The sequence below is a fragment of the Lactuca serriola genome, chromosome 2 (assembly GCF_051521515.1).
Source record: "Lactuca serriola cultivar US96UC23 chromosome 2, Lser_US96UC23_V15, whole genome shotgun sequence".
In the NCBI taxonomy this organism is placed as follows: Eukaryota; Viridiplantae; Streptophyta; class Magnoliopsida; order Asterales; family Asteraceae; genus Lactuca; species Lactuca serriola.
The window spans coordinates 61,016,601-61,033,153 of NC_136409.1; the positions used below are offsets into that span (position 1 = coordinate 61,016,601).

Genomic DNA, 16,553 nt, shown 5'->3' on the forward strand with positions numbered 1-16,553 from the left:
CTCAAAAAGGTGTGATGCTTAAGTGGGGAGATAAACAAGAAGCCGCATTCCAAACGTTAAAACAGGCCTTGTGCAGCACACCGGTCTTGTCTCTCCAAGAAGGAACCGAAGATTCTGTGGTATATTGTGATGCTGCAAATCAAGGTCTCGGATGTGTGCTCATGTAGAGAGTTAAGTATACTACCCACGAAGTTAATTATCCTACCCACGACCACGAGTTGGGAGCAGTAGTGTTCGCCCTAAAGATCTGGAGGCATTACCTCTACGACACAAAATGCACTATCTTCACCAATCACAAAAGTCTTCAACATATCCTCAATCAAAAAGAGCTCAACATGCGGCAGAGAAGATGGGTAGAGCTGCTGAATGACTAAAAGTGTGAAATTCACTATCATCCGGGTAAGGCAAATGTTGTAGCTGATGCCCTAAGCAGAAAGGAATATTCTGGTCGTCAGATAAAGTCATTAACAATGACGATCCATTCGTACCTGTCCACACAAATCAAAGAAGCTCAACTAGAAACCTTGAAACCAGAAAATGTGACAGGCGAGGCATTAGGAGGGATTGATAAGAACCTAGAAGTCAAAGATGATGGGTTTCGTTATCTTGTGAACCAGATCTGGACACCAAAGTTCGGTGGGTTCCGGGACGTCATCATGAACGAAGCACACAAGACTCGATACTCCATCCATCCAGGTTCGGATAAGATGTATCTAGACCTCAAGAAGTTGTACTGGTGGCCGAACATGAAAGTCGATATTGCTACCTATGTAGGCAAGTGTCTGACTTGCACCAAAGTCAAGGTGGAATACCAAAACCCTCAAGATTGCTGCAACAGCCTGATATACCTAAATGGAAATGGGAACATATAACCATGGACTTCATAACCATGCTCCCCAAGACAACGGGTGGACCGGATACCATTTAGGTAATCGTTGACAGATTGACCAAATCAGCACATTTTCTACCAATGAAAAAGATCGACAAGATGGAGAAACTGACAAAGCTGTACATCAAGGAAATCGTGAGATTACACGGGGTAGCAAGGTCCATTATTTCAAATCGGGATTGTAGATTTACCTTGCGATTCTAGCAATCACTTCGAAAATCCTTGGGAACTAGGCTGGACATGAGTATAGCTTATCACCCACAAACCAATAGGCAAAGTGAAAGGACCATTCAGACGCTAGAAGACATGCTTAGGGCGTGTGTGATAGACTTTGGTAAAGCTAGGGATACACATTTGCCACTGGTCGAATTCTCGTACAACAACAATTATCACACTAGCATCAAGGTTACACCGTTTGAAGCCCTCTATGGCCGCAAGTTCAGGTCACCACTGTGTTGGGCTGAAGTGAGCGACACACAACTAGCTAAGGGACAAGTCCCTAATAGCACCCTCACTGGTCCGAAGATAATAAGAGAAACTACAGAGAAGATTGTCCAAATCCGAGAACAATTAAAGGCTTCTAGAGACAGGTAGAAAAGTTATGCAGATAACAGACGGAAGCCTTTGGAATTCCAGGTTGGAGATCGTGTGTTATTGAAGGTCTCACCCTGGAAGGGTTTAATATGTTTCAGCAAGTGAGGAAAGCTGAACCCTAGATACATCGGGCCATTCGAGATCCTCGGTAGGATTGACCCGGTAGCTTACAAGCTCTGTCTACCACATGAATTTAATAACGTATATCCTACCTCCCATCTACCGAACTTAAAGAAATGTCTATCTGACAAAACCCTCGTGATACCCCTAGACGAAATTGAAGTTAACGAGAGTCTCCACTTCGTGGAAGAACCAGTTGAAATCATGGATTGGGAAATCAAAAGAACGAAGCAAAGTCGTATTCCCATCGTGAAGGTTCGTTGGAACGCTAAAGGAGGACCCGAGTTCACCTGGGAACGCGAGGATCAAATGAAAACAAAAATACCCACATCTCTTCCCGAACTCTTGAAGTCCAACTCAAAATGCAAATTTTGGGACGAAATTCCTTCCAACGGGGGGATGATGTGGCAACCGTCAATTCTGGCTAAGCAAAGTCAAACAAAGTCAATAAGTCAAACCGGTCAACTCAACTAACCCTTGTATACTAGGGTTTACGTTATGTATTTACCGTACAACTCACTATTTTAATAAGAAATCATCACTTGGAAAGTTCGTATTTTTAGATTTCTGTAACCCTAATCAGGGTAAGTGAGGTAACAAAACGATAAAATACTATTGCATACCCATCGGGGGTGTGTAAGGTCCTTAAACATGGCTTAACGGGGTTTACATACCTTGTGTTGCGAAGCCAAACACTCAAAAATGTCCTAAAAGAAGCCTCTCCCAATCTCTTTCACTCTATCTCTCTATTAAAAATCTCTCCCAAATCTCTTTCAAAAGTTCCTTTAACTTTTTGTAATCATTCGGGTCATCCCCACCCTTAACTAGGTCAAAGACCGCTTGAAACGGGGTAAAAATGGGTAAAATAGTCTTAAGGACCCGAAACCCACTCTTTAGGGGCGAACCCTCTTAGGGCCGAAGGTCCCCTATTGGGACCGAACCTGCTGAGAACCGAAGTTTCACCGAACGCGTAGCCCCATTGACCCAAACCCGAAGCTGCCAATGAACCGAACCTGAAGCTTCTCCCTTCGGACCGAACCTCCTTTCGCTTTCGGTCAATTTCGCCTCCATGCACTCTCAGTCCATTTCGGTCCTAGCCACACAACCGAAGTTCGGTTCCACCCTCTAAGGACTGAACCCTCGCACCTTCGGTCCCCCATGCGAGAAGCCTAGCAGATTCAACGTTTCTTCGCGGTTTTCGACTAGTTTTGCGTTTTAAGCCCGTTTTTGATTTTTTTTAACGTGGGATTTTCACCCAAAATCATATTTTAACATATAGAACCCCTTATTCCATAACTAATCTCTTTTTCAGGGAGTAATCCTTATCCAAAAAGAGTGGGAGGGATATTATTGGTGGAGTGTTGACTTTGCTTTAGTGTATGACACAAGCAACCACCCCATGCCCACTCCATGACCAAACCTTGTCCTTCCACCATACCTAGTCACTTCCATCTTCCTCCCCATCATTATTCTTCTAGGCATACACTTAATCAATTGCTTGAATCATCATCTCTTCTCTCTCATTTCTCTCATTTTTCCTCCAAAAGACAAACACATTTCTCTCTTAATTCTCTCTCTAAATTTCCAGATTCAAGGCTATTCTCAAATCCTTTCTTCTACTTTTGGAAAGTATTATCATTCTCCAAATGATTATTTCACTGCCTTCTACTCAATCATAGATATCTTACACAAACATCATCACATTCATGTTAGATCTTCGAATCTTCAAGGCATCTTCAACATCCATCCACTAAGAACACAGAAGGTGAGTTCATACCCCTATATTTTCACGTTTTCTTAATTTTTATTGGGGGGTGCGGGGGGGGGGGGGTGGAGGGGAATTCAAGTTGAAACACCAAGAACACAACTAAACTCTCGTAACAATTTTCATCAGAAACGTTGGACTCCATTCACGGACTGTTTTCGGAAACTTCAACATCTTAGTTTTTAAAACCGTATTAGGTGCAAATATTTCAGTTTCATCCCTTTAAAATGACTACTTGCACATCTCCATACGATTTTTCTACAATTTATGGTGATTTTTACAAAACTGTCTATCATTTCAAGAACAAATTCGGACCAATCTGTGATTATGGACTTTTTCACACAAGTTGGAGGTCACTAAAAAGCGTAATAAAATTTATTAACAAACTAGACTCATTTTCTAAATTCTCAGAATTTACAGATTCTGATTTGGACCTTTGATGATTTTTCTTTAAATTTTCTAAGAACAGTATTAGAAATGTTAACACTAGAAAAATGTTATCAATTTCATTTACATCTTGTAACTTGTTGAGCAAGGTGTGTATCATTATGAAATTATATGTTATTATATCATATGTCATTTTGTCTTGGTATAGACATTACATCTGATAAAAATGGATTTTACTATATTAAATATGGTAAATAATAAATTGTCATAAACAATGTTTACGTCCATTTCATACAAACATTTGGTAAACTATGAGAAGTCTAGTTTATGTACACTACCACTACTATTGTTTTGATAAACTACAATAGGTATAGTTTATGATTCATATACATAACAAACTCATTTCCAAAGGTTACACGTATACAAAAGGGTTTTCATTATACCACACGTAAGTTCGTTAATGACTTTTGTGAGACATTCGCTTCATATTACTTTTCAAGTATTACACTTAAGTCCTGTATTCTAACCAAAATCTCTTGTAGGGAGAGCATGATAGTTGTGTATAGATCTATATTGGGTCTGACAAACCCCCACCTTAGTTGCATGCAACAGCTAGACCAGCAGGTCTGGGGTGACAAATGTCATAACAATTCTGACGCCTGAAGATCGTCGTTTCAGGCCAACTAGGTCGTAGCATGGTTATAATAACTCACATTAAGTATTAACAAACATAGAATTTATGAGGATTTCATTGAAATCAAACGAGTTTATGTCAATTTAAACTTGCACTTTTTACTATAAGTAAGGAAAATTGCTTGTACATTTCGGTCTTTGGATTAAAGACTACATTTTACACTTTAAGGAAAATATTGGATTTTTCTAAGGATAAACACTACTTTTACAAGAAAAGGTTTTCATCACTACATCCAAAAGCTTATGAACTCACCAACTTAATTGTTGACACTCTTTCAAAATTACTTGTATTCTCAGGAAATCAATAAACATGTAATCAAGTGCTTTTGAGGATGGGATGTTAAGGCGTCAAACATTTCATTTTTTTCAAAATAAAGTAATTGATTTGGAAACATGTAAACTCATACAATGATGTAACCTTTTCAATTATATTTATGTTGGTTGTGTTTACTTCGATCACTATTGCAGATTGTTGTTATGATACTATACATGAAGTCCTCCACCTTCGGACGTTTCCGCCCTCCTTGGTTTGGGGGTGTGACACCTCGACACGTCTGGACCGCCCTCCTCGGGGCCTTCAGCCTATCCAGACCGCTCACTGGAGCTTCGGTCTGACTAGAATTTCCCGGCTCGGCCCTGCAATCTATCCGGTCCGCCCAGGGTGTCTTGGCCTATTGCACACATCATGACCTGCCTCAAACCTTTCCACAGAACAACAAACACATGCACATAATTATCATAAGCTAGCATGAAATAACAAATAGTCATACATATCTAACAGATCACTAACATGGCAACCATCCTATAACCAGGATATCAATCTAACAAATTACTAGCATAACAACCATCCTAAATCTGGATGAAATCTCACAAGCAGCCATTCTAAACTAGGATGTAATCTAACATAGCAACCATCCTAAACCAGGATGTAAATCATAAAGGGTGGGCCTTAGTGCCTTAGACCCTGATGATATAGAGAGGATAACTTACCTGGCACTGCTGAAGTCCCGCAGATAAAACTCCAGCTGCTAGTTGACAGCTTCCCAAACTGTCAACATCAAACAATACCCAATTAATAATTGGTTCCAAGCCCAAGGTCTAACTCACACTCTAAAGGCCCAAAAGTCAAGTAATGGGCCAAAGCCCAACATATGGCCCAATTTTCCAAATTGGGCCCAACCCTTCACATGGGCCTTACCTTAAGGCCCAACCACCTATCCCGGTCCAAACACTTGGCATTCTAATGGCCCAATCTCTTATAATCATAAAGGCCCAATTATGGCCCATCTATGGCCTAATTTTCTAAATTGAGCCCAAGTCCCTTACATGGGCCTTACCCTAAAGCCCATCCAATTATTTTAGTTCATTTACATGTTCTTGGATAGTCCATCAGTAGCCTAATAACCAAAGCCTAGTAGAAAGGCCCAATTGAAATTAGGGTTTTCCACATGAAATGACGATTAGGGTTAAGTTTTCCTACTTAACCCATTAAGGACTTAATCCATTAAGTCCAATTTCCCTTAGGTTAATTTGCAAATGATTATTAATTAACAATTTAATTTTATTAAAGAATTCCAGTGCGGGTCCCGATCACTCCCCAAAATTAGGGTTTCATGACATTGGGGTTTTCCAAACCCTAATTAAGGTATCCAGCCCAATACTAGCCCATTATTCACATGGTTGGGCTTTTAGGTCCATTAGGGCTTCACTAAGCCCACTAGGGTTTTAGTGGGCCTACTAGGGTATCTTTGGGCCTATTAGGGTTTCATTGGCTCCACTTTTTCCAAGCATCCCCAAACGAGTCAACACACAAACAAGGCACATCGCCACCCGGCGGTTAGAGGCGGTAGGAGGCGGCAGCCACCACCTCACAGTGGTGGTTATAGATTTTTCTATTATTATTCCAATTACAAATTACAATGATACAAGCACTTGCCCAAAATAAACATCTAATAATTACACATACAACCACCTTAAGGCGGCAGGTGGTGGTAGAGAGTGGCAGCCACCACCCTACGGTGGTGGTGGTCGTCGTCTTGCGATTCCGGCTAAGACTCCACACACACACAACACACCCATATCCGATTTCAGTATATACTCCAGCCTCCCACGTGGTAGCTCATGGTAGCGGCGTTAGCAACCGGTGGTATCACTCGACATCAGTAGCAGCAACTACGGGACGGGAAGGAAACGAGGCAGTCAGGGAAGGGCGTTAGCCGCAACAGCTGCACGAAACGGAAATGTTGATGACCACAGTGGCAGAAGAAAACGGAGAAGAGCGCTTCAGTTGCACCGGTTAGTGGAGCAATAGAGTTCGCCAGCCCCCGACGGTTCCATCTTCGATATATCGGACAGTGGCGGCCATGCACACCTTCGCTGAAGGCTCATGACGTTGATTATGGGGTGGCGATGGCGGCTAAACGTTGTAGGGGTGGAAACGGTTCCCCGCAACAACGTACATGGCAGTGACGGGGTGGCAGCGTCGGAGAATGGAGAAGGAGGGTGAAGGTGAAGTTGGCGGCTGACGATGGGAGGCATAAGGGGGAGCGGTGACGGCTGGCGGCTAACTTAGGGTTAGGGTTTAGTGGGTGAAGAGTTTAAATACCCCGTTCCCATAAACTTCATTCCATAATAACACTTTTGGTCCCCTTCTCCCATTTCTTTCAATTTCGATCCAAATTTTACCATTTCAACCCCGCCTTCGATCTGAAATCTTACCATTCAGCCCCTCCCTCCATAAATCCTTTTCAACATAAGTCCAGAATTTACTCTTTATCCCCTGACCTCTTAAATCCTTTGCAAAATAAATCCCATCAAATGATTCTAACACTTCTTCATCTAATGATTCCTATGCTAACGAGGAAATTGTCAAATTTACTGTCAAATTAATTGTCAAATTAACAGTCTAGCTTAAATCCATTTTGAAGTTGGGTCTACCATCTAATGATTCTAACACTTCTTCATCTTATGTGTCTGATAAACAGGATATGTCATGGGAGAGAGTATCTTGTGTAGATAGTGATGGTAGACCCAACTTCAAAATGGACTGGGTTCCCAAGACCAACTAATTCTACACTCTGTGCTGAAGCCGCTATGAAGGAATATCATCAGACTTCGGTAGGTTGTGTGACACCCCAAAACCAAGAACGGCGGAAACATTCTAGGGCGGAGGACGTCATGTAATGTATCACAACAATGTAAAGTAGTAAACAAGCAACAACATCATCCATTGCATTAATCTTATAATTTTAATTACAAGTGTGTTCTTTCATAAAATACAACAATAAAATGAATAATCAGAATAAGATGAGTCTGGACTGCTCCGTCTTCACAAACCTGGTCGTCGTACCTATCTATTTGTGACCTGAGAATACAAATTATTTTGAAAGCGAGTATCAGCCAAAAAGCTGGTGAATTCATAAGTATTAATGTGTCTTTGATTTGTAAAACTGTAAGGTAATGACTTGTAAACCTTTGGAAAAAGATTGTATAAGAATGAACTGTTTGAAAGCAGTTGAAAGCGTTTGAATACTCTAGCAAATCCCTATGATTTCTATTAGTATAAAGACTAGCTTTCTACCAAGAACCGAATGTTTTGAAAGTAGTCTTCTACCAACACTCAAATGTATGGAAAATAGTCTTCTACCAAGACTCAAATGTATGAAAAGTAGTCTTCTACCAAGACTAAAATGTATAATAAGTAGTCTTCTACCAAGAGTTGTATGTTTTGCTATAACAAAGATGGTTTTCCCCTCTATAAGTACTATTAACAATATAAAGTCTACCTCGTCGTTTATGTGAATGCATCACAAAATAAAGTAATAGGAAAAATATAGCCAAGTAAGTGTTATCCTTTTGTATTAGGATTAACTCAACATCGCGACTGCCAAAAAGGTATTAACCTTGAACATCCGTAGAATGTTCATTTTCCTCTGTAATTGGCAGCAGGTTTAAGGAATGGTTAGTCCCGTAAAGGTACTCCTAATATAAGTATTAACCGTAGGCATCTGTAGATGTTCATTTCCCTCTGTAGCTAACAGCAGGTTTAAGGAATGGTTAGTCCCGTAAAGGTACCCCTAATATAAGTATTAACCGTAGGCATCTGTAGATGTTCATTACCTCTGTTACTAACATGCGGGTTCCGAAATCGTTAGTCCCGTCTAGTTATCCTATTGAACTAGGATAGGCAGAACTAATTTACACGTATAATATGTACTAGCAACTCATCATATAGAATCTAGGTACAAGTATCCATGTATGTGTATACAAGTAAATGTATTTATGCAAATGTATTAATGTAAACATATCTATGTAGACGTATTCATGTAACATGTAAGGTATAGTATAGACTCATGAATGAACTCACTCTGGTGTAATTCCTTGTAATATGGATAATGTTTTGTATCTCCTAACTATCCCTATAATAGTTTACTGGAAGGTAACTGATGTCCAAGATGGTTTATACACCCTTGCTACACAAGAGTGTGGGAACTTAATGAACGATGAAATCCATCATATCAATACATATATATATAAGAACATAAGTGTATAGAAAGAGTTTTGATCAAGAGGATGAAAAACGGTTTTGTAAGACATTGAAGAGTTTTGAACAATAACTAACAATGACTTGATGTCATTTTAATAAACATTTCAAAAGTATATCCTTTGATAACAAAGTATAACAGAGTTTTGTAAAAACCTTTATAAAGTTTAACAACTAAGAAAGATGACTTGATGCTAGTTTGTAAAACATTTTCGAAAGCCATTCACAGAAATCTGTTTGGTAAAACAGCTTAAAGTGTAGTAAATCCTTTAGTATACTGGTTATTAATCACATAGATGATATAATAACTAGCATGATTCAACCTATATTCCCCCCCCCCCCCCCCGTAAAGCATTTAAAAACATTTAAAAGATTGATTTAGGGGTATGAACTCACCTGCAGTGAGCGGATCGAAAGGAAGTGTCGGACAAGTGCTTGGTGTCAAGTGAAAACATAGACACACACAATCATCCTAATTACATATGAAGACAAACGTATATAAACAATTAGTGATTTTAGCACTAATCAAACATGTATAAATATCCTATTGCGAGGAAAACACTTTGGTCAAGTGCTAGGAGGCTATCGGGTTGCAACAAAGGAGTGCAAAGCCTCATACTGGAGTTTATGGCCTAATGACCATGTGTGTTGGAGTTTACAGCCCAGGGGAGTAAAATCCTGGCCATAAACTCTCAATTGGTCACCAAAAGTGGCTTAAAACTCTAAGGGCTTAAGTGGTTAAGTTTTCCAAAGCTTTAACCAAGTGTTTGGGTGGGTTTAAGGTCCTAGATGACCTAGTATGGTGTTCACGGCCCTGGGACCACTCCCCCATGAGTTTATGGCCGTAAAATCATGGTAAGGAGTACCATTTTGTGTATTGGGGCCTCTAGTTTAATCGTGTAAGGTTCTATGCTAATATCCAAGGCTTACTAAGGTGGTAGGGTGTCATTTGTACCCTAAAAAGGGGTTTACGGCCCAAGAACATGTCTTGGCCGTAAACTCCTTGAATCTCTTGATTTATTATGTTTTCTAAGCTCTAAACATGATATACCTAGTGTACAATGAGTTGGATCAAGGGCACTTACTATCTACGAGCTCAAATGGTCGATATTGGCCAAGAACACGAGTGTGTGTTCTTGGTGTTCTTGGTGGATCTTGAAAATCTATAAAATGGAATGATTTCACGGATGAAATCATGTAAGATTACTAGATCATCTAAGATATCAACTAGTTAGGGAAAGAAACTTACGAGTTTTGAAGATCGGGAACGAAGATCAGGATGGTACTTGAGAGGATTTGGGCCAAGGAAATGGAAGAAATGAACAAATGACCTTCATCTTCACCATATAAGGTGAGTTTACGGCCCACATGGAGTTTACAACGCTAAACTCCCATGTGGTGGCCGTGAACTCATGGTTACTGTGATTAAGGCTCGGTCTTTGTGCTATAAATTCAGCAGATAAACCCCGACACTTCTTCCTTAAGTGCTCAAGGCTCAGAACTCTCAAATGGACTCTAAGTTGTGCTAAATGATAGCAGGAATGAGTTTAACTTTCTATTGACTTGGTATGTTGTGCAGAATGGAAATTTCGGGTTGTCACATCATCCCCCTGTTAAAGGGAATTTCGTCCCGAAATTAGAACTTAGGTAAAGGGGTAGGCATGAATAATCGAGCAAGGAGGTGGGAAAACTTCCTAATCGATTTGTTCTCGTGCTCATAAGTGAAACCGGGTCCTCGGTTGGTATTTCAACGAACCTTCACTAAAGGGGCGACGGCGTTTTCCTCGTCCGTTTGACCACTCAGTCGAGGGTCACCACGGTTCTTCCACGAAGGCGAGGATCTCGTTGATCTCGATCTCCTCGAGTGGGCGTACAAGAGTCCTAACGGAAAGGTACGGTTTCAAGTTCGAGACGTGAAGGGTAAAATGTACGTTACTGAGTTCGTGGTGTAGGTTGGGTTTGTGAGTTACAAGACTGATTCTAGCAAGAATCTCGGAGGTCCTAACTATTCTGGATTTGGCTTACCACGCTTTTGAAAGCGTATCAAGCCTTCCCAGAGTGAGATTTCCAAAAGGAATTGGCCTCTTACTTGAAATTCTAAGGTTTTCTTCCTCTTGCTTTTCTTCCCAGTCAAGGGTCACTCCCTTCTGAGTCAAAGTCATAAGAGGTTTCGTAATCCCCAAGGAGTCCTGAATGAACTCTCGGCAGTAGGTCAGCGAGACCTAGAATCTGGCGAATTCCTTTCGGCATTCTCAGTGTTGACAATTTCTCAGCAGTTTTAATTTTTGGCAGGGTCCTCAAGAATTCCCACATTACTGGTAATGAGTCTTAGGAATTTGACTCTTCAAATCTACAAACTCGCATTTTAGAGAACTTTGCGTAAAACTTCTCTGATCGTAATGTTTCTAGGGTTTGTTGTATATACTCTTTATGATTTCCCTCTTACTACGAGAGTAGATAAGTAAGTCATTTATAAAGACGATGACGAACTGATCTAAGTAAGAATGGCGTACCCTATTCATTAAGTTCATGAATACTACGGGTGTATTGGTCCTATCCAAGGGGTATCACTACGGACTCGTAGTGTTTACATCGAGTTTGGAAGGTTGTCTTCGGGACATCCCCCTTTAAAACTCATAATTGATGATTTTCGGATGTCATACCTATTTCTGAAAAGTAAATAGTTCCTTGCGGTGGGTCAACCAATTCATCTATGTGTGGCAGAAGGTAATGATTTCTAATGGAAGTCCTGTCGAGGTATGCACCACGAGGACTTCCCAGGGTATCACCCATCCTAGTATTACCCTCGCCTAAGCACGCTTAACTGCGGAGTTCTGATGGGATCCGGTGCATTAGTGATGGTATGATCGCACCCGCTGAAGTCTTTCTTCTTGAAGAATAAGACTGGAGCTCTCAAAGGTGAGGAGCTTGGTCTTATAATTCTATTGTTGAGTAGTCGTTAAGTTGTCCGTCTGTATGAGTGGTACTTCGGGAAGGTGTGCTGAGATTTCCTTCAGAAAGGATTAGAAACATGAGGTACTCCATGAATGAGTACTTTGGTGTTCTGGAATGACGGCTTCGCTAGAAAGGCGTTTTCAGAGAAAGAGATGTACGTACGAATCAGTTACTGTGTGGATCGACTTGACTTAAGTCGTATGATAAAGTCAGAATCATACGGAAACTAAAGACATTAGATTTGAACATAAGGCGTTACAGACAAAACACAACAGTGCAACTTTTAACAAAGTTACAGTACTTTTTAGAGTAACTATAGGAATACTGCTGTGAACAAAGTATACCACAAAAGACAAGTATACGCAGCACGAGGGTCCCTTAACTGATGGGATCTCGCAAAAGATAAGACTCTAGTTGCACTAGTTCTAATTAGTTTATGAGTCTGCTACAACAAACGCCTTAAATACTTTAATCTGGGTCAAGAGTAGTCTTCCCTGCGCCGGTGATCGGTACCATTATTCCGTCTGTGCCAGCATTCGCTGCCTCTGTGCAGTTTCTTTTGTAGTGACCCACCTTGACACAACCGTAGCAAGCCTGGTTCACACTGGTGTTGGGCACTTGGTTGTTCGGCCTTGTTGGGATCTTGCAGTAACGTATGGTGTGTCCCTTTCTGTTGCAGTTTAAGCACTGCACCTCCCGACAAGGTCCCCGGTGGTGATAGTTGCATTTGCTGCACTTTGGGAGATTTCCAGCATATTGTCTAGCTGGGTTAGGGACAATTGGGATACCCGAAGGGATGGTAGTAGGAGGTACCGATGTCGTGGCTGTGAAGGTCGTTACCGGTGGTTGTTTCTTGTTTTCCCTTCGAAGCGATTTGTCCTTAGATTTAGCCCAACACTTCCGTTTATTACCCTTGGTCTTGGGACTCAGGGTGTCGTGGTAGTTTGTTGCTTGTTGAGCTACTTGATTGTTACCTAGATTGGAATTGTTGTTAACAATCCCGCTGACATTCGCGTTGTTAGCATTGAGGTGGTTTAGGATAGCTGACACAGCAGCCGAGACTGCAGCTTGAAAGGTATTTGCATCAATCTGAAGAGTTGGTGTTTGGTTGATGGGTGGATCGTTTTTCTTTGGTGATATGATTCTGTTTCATGGAAAGAAAATGAATTTGTGAGCGAGTATGGTTGAACCTAGACGTAGTTCGATCGCTCCTGTAAAGAATAGAAGTGTGTTCTCGTGGGTTCGACCTGCATCCCTATGATGTAGTCCTAGCAAAGAGTGGAAGTAAGTTCGTACAATGGTCTCAAGATGTTTGTCGTTCTAGCCGAGGTATCGTTGGTTGGTGAATAACATGATCCAACCACTAAAAGAGACTTGGAACTGTCTCCGCAGTTAAATTACTATAGTCCAATGACCTGACTAAAGCATGTTTCAGATAGACTCCAATGAAAGTATGATGAGAGTATTTGAACAAAACGTGACACGGAAGTTAGCCGACTATCAACATCATCGATGTTTAAGATGTAATAAGTTCAGGGAAAATCGACCTTGAAAAAGGTCTTACATCATATCCGGAGTAGCAAAAGTTTTGGCCGCATAAAGGCCTAACTAAAAGTACCTACAGTACAAGGCAGTTCCATAGAAAAATGCCACATACGACATAGACAGGAACACAGTTCTTTTAAAACAAGAAGGAAATTAAAGTATCTCCTACTGGTGACGATCATCCCTCTGGTGAACTCTTAGCTCAGCCAGTTGACGTTCCATATCAAGCAGGTGTCTTTCGTACACCCTCTGGCGTACTCGGAGTTCTATGACTTCGGCTCGAGATTCAGCCAGTGCTTGAAGCAGGGTATCATGGTCTCTTTCAGATCTCTCACGAGCATCTTCCAGACGAATGGTGCGAAGGGTATGCATTCTCGCATTGGCGACACTTTTGTGATTTGATGTAGGGCTGTCCTGCCCTGAATTTCATTTCTGGCCACTCTGGGCACTAGGATTGGCAAGATTCTGTCTGCTGAGCTCCCATTGCTCAGGTCATAAAAGCTTCGGTCTCCATCAAATAGAATTGGCTGATCCTGTCCTTGGCTCCATGTTTCCAAGCATTCTACCCAAGGAGGCGTCGGGCCATGAAAAGCCGGACGAGGGTTAGGATTTGAAAAGGGAGCTTCCTGGGGTAGGTTCTCAACCTTGGGTTCGGAGTTATCATCATCCGCGAGGTTTTCAGCGTGGTGATCATTCAAAGGAATCGGATGATCATTCTCTGGTTCCTCTCCAAACCATCCAGCAATGACTTCGTTCGGAAGGTACGGGTTGCTGTGGGGATGGAGTCCAGCCATGTTATCTACGCGAGAATTGGGGTAAGAAAATAATTATTATACGAACTATCTAGATAATTATTAGAAAATCTTCATTATTTATATCACTATTGTAACACCCCGAGAATTCAGGTATATTCCTTTCATCCTTGTTCTTTATTGTTAGGGCATGTCTAGTCCTTGAGTGGAGGGTTTGTAGCAAGTGAGTACGCTGTGGGTACCAGAGGGGTACGTTGTGCGTACTCACGCGCTTAATTTGGACGCGGAGTCGCCAAGGTACGCTGGGCGTACCTAGAGTTACGTCGGGTGATGTGTGTGAACTCACTTAGTTTTAAACCTACTTTTAATTATCAAATAACACACAAAAGGCAGTGAACCTATCAATTGTGGTATAGCTAAAGAAGCAAGGTATCGATGATAGGGAATGGCAAATTAAAATTAAAAACTAATTTTATCTAAGTTAATTAATAAGTAGGGGTGTTCTCTAGTTTTAAGAGACTAGAAACTTACTAACTATTACTAATTTTAGACTAGAAAATAACGACTTAACTAGATTCAATAATTGGAAAGGAACTTCTGTTTAGTTCAACTTGGTTAACTCTATGGTTGATTTCAAGGTAATGGTGCAATGGATTAATTCTTTCGTTGGTTACCGATTCAAGTGATTAGATTCGTATTCACTACCCTAATCCTTAGCAAATAAACTAACTTAAACAGTGGCCAATTGTCTACTTTAATTAAATTCACTAGATTAATTATTCGGGTTAAGTTATACTTGCAATAGTTAACTAATTTATTCTTTTAATTAACTTCTTGTTTGATGGTCATCTTACAAGCTTGCACATGAATTTACTCAATTTTCTTATTAATTCTAGTTTCACATTCATTAATCCTAGACATATAGCATAGTGATCACATAGCATATGAGGTCAATAATCAATAGATGTTCATGCTAATCAATTATCTTCCTATTAACAAAAAATTTATTATTATTCACACATAAGGTTCTTTAGCAAGCTAAAATAATAAAAATTCACCAACTTAGAATTAATCCTACCAATCAATCAAACCATATTGTCAACTTTGTATCCCCAAATAGAAGTCTAAAGGTTTTAGCTCATAATTGAAGTAAATAACAGCAAACAAACAAAGTCAAGTTGCTTAACAATAATGATAAAACAAAAGAATAAGTGGAATGATGAAATTTTTCCTCAATTACTCTCCGGGATTGAATTCTAGCTTCCTTCGTCGTCTTCTAGGGTTTTTTTGGCTTCTCAATCGTAGCTAAGTACTTCTGAATCGTCCCAGAACTCCTCTCAATCGATCAGTGGAATTATCTTTAAATATACGAGTCGACTCGTCGAGTCAAGTGGTGACTCGTCGAGTCCCTCTCACATTCCCCGTATTGTGATAACTCTCTGGGATCCCGGGTCATTATCTTCTCGATTCTTCAATTGGACTCGCCGAGTAGTCGATCTGACTCACCGAGTAGGTGCCATTTTTAGTGTTTTTCTTCTTTGTTCCATTCTCGATCTTTTAACTGTTTCTCCCGCTTCCTTTCGCTTCCGAGCTTTATCTTTGGACTAAAAAACATAATTTAACACTTTTAAGTACCTTTTGTCCATAATGTGCAATAATTTAGCTAATAAATGAATAATGATGTATACTTAATATGAACCAATTATGCACATATCAAAATACCCCACACTTGTCTTTTGCTTGCCCCCAAGCAAAACTGAATTTTAAACATATTAGAATCATATATAACAACTCCAATCTAACCTAGCCATTATGCCAAGACCGCAACGCATGCATTTGTGTCTAAAATTTTTCCTAAAGACCTCCCATAATCCAAATACTCACAATCCTCATAAACACTTCCCCACGCATCCCGAACTATGCTCATTTTATGCAACCCTCCGAATCCATCCGCAGAAAACCTCTTACCCTCAAGGTGTTTTAAATTGAGCAACCCAAGCATACATAATCTAGAATTACAACTTTTCGATACCACTGTGGAGCTCTTTTAGAATTCTTCACTTCCTTTGGTAATTTGATCTTTGATCTCTTTGAATTCACCACCTTTATGGTTTGATTTTCGGGTATCTTCAACTTTTTGGATTTCTTGGAATTTTGATCTTTTGATCTTCACTTTAATTGCTCCAAAATTCTTACAATTTCTCTTGTAATTCTCTCTTTTTTTTTAACATGCTCCTCTCTTTTTTCACTCAAATCCTACATGCTTAAGCAGGGGCGCTCAATCTCAACCTTTATTGGCTAATGATAACA

At 40.4% G+C, this 16,553-nt stretch overlaps 1 pseudogene; it reads right to left on the bottom strand.

Annotated features, from left to right (window-relative positions):
• Positions 1-11,747: 11,747 nt before the first annotated feature.
• Positions 11,748-11,866, bottom strand: LOC145091030 (5S ribosomal RNA; annotated as a pseudogene).
• Between the last annotated feature and the right edge of the window lie 4,687 nt (positions 11,867-16,553).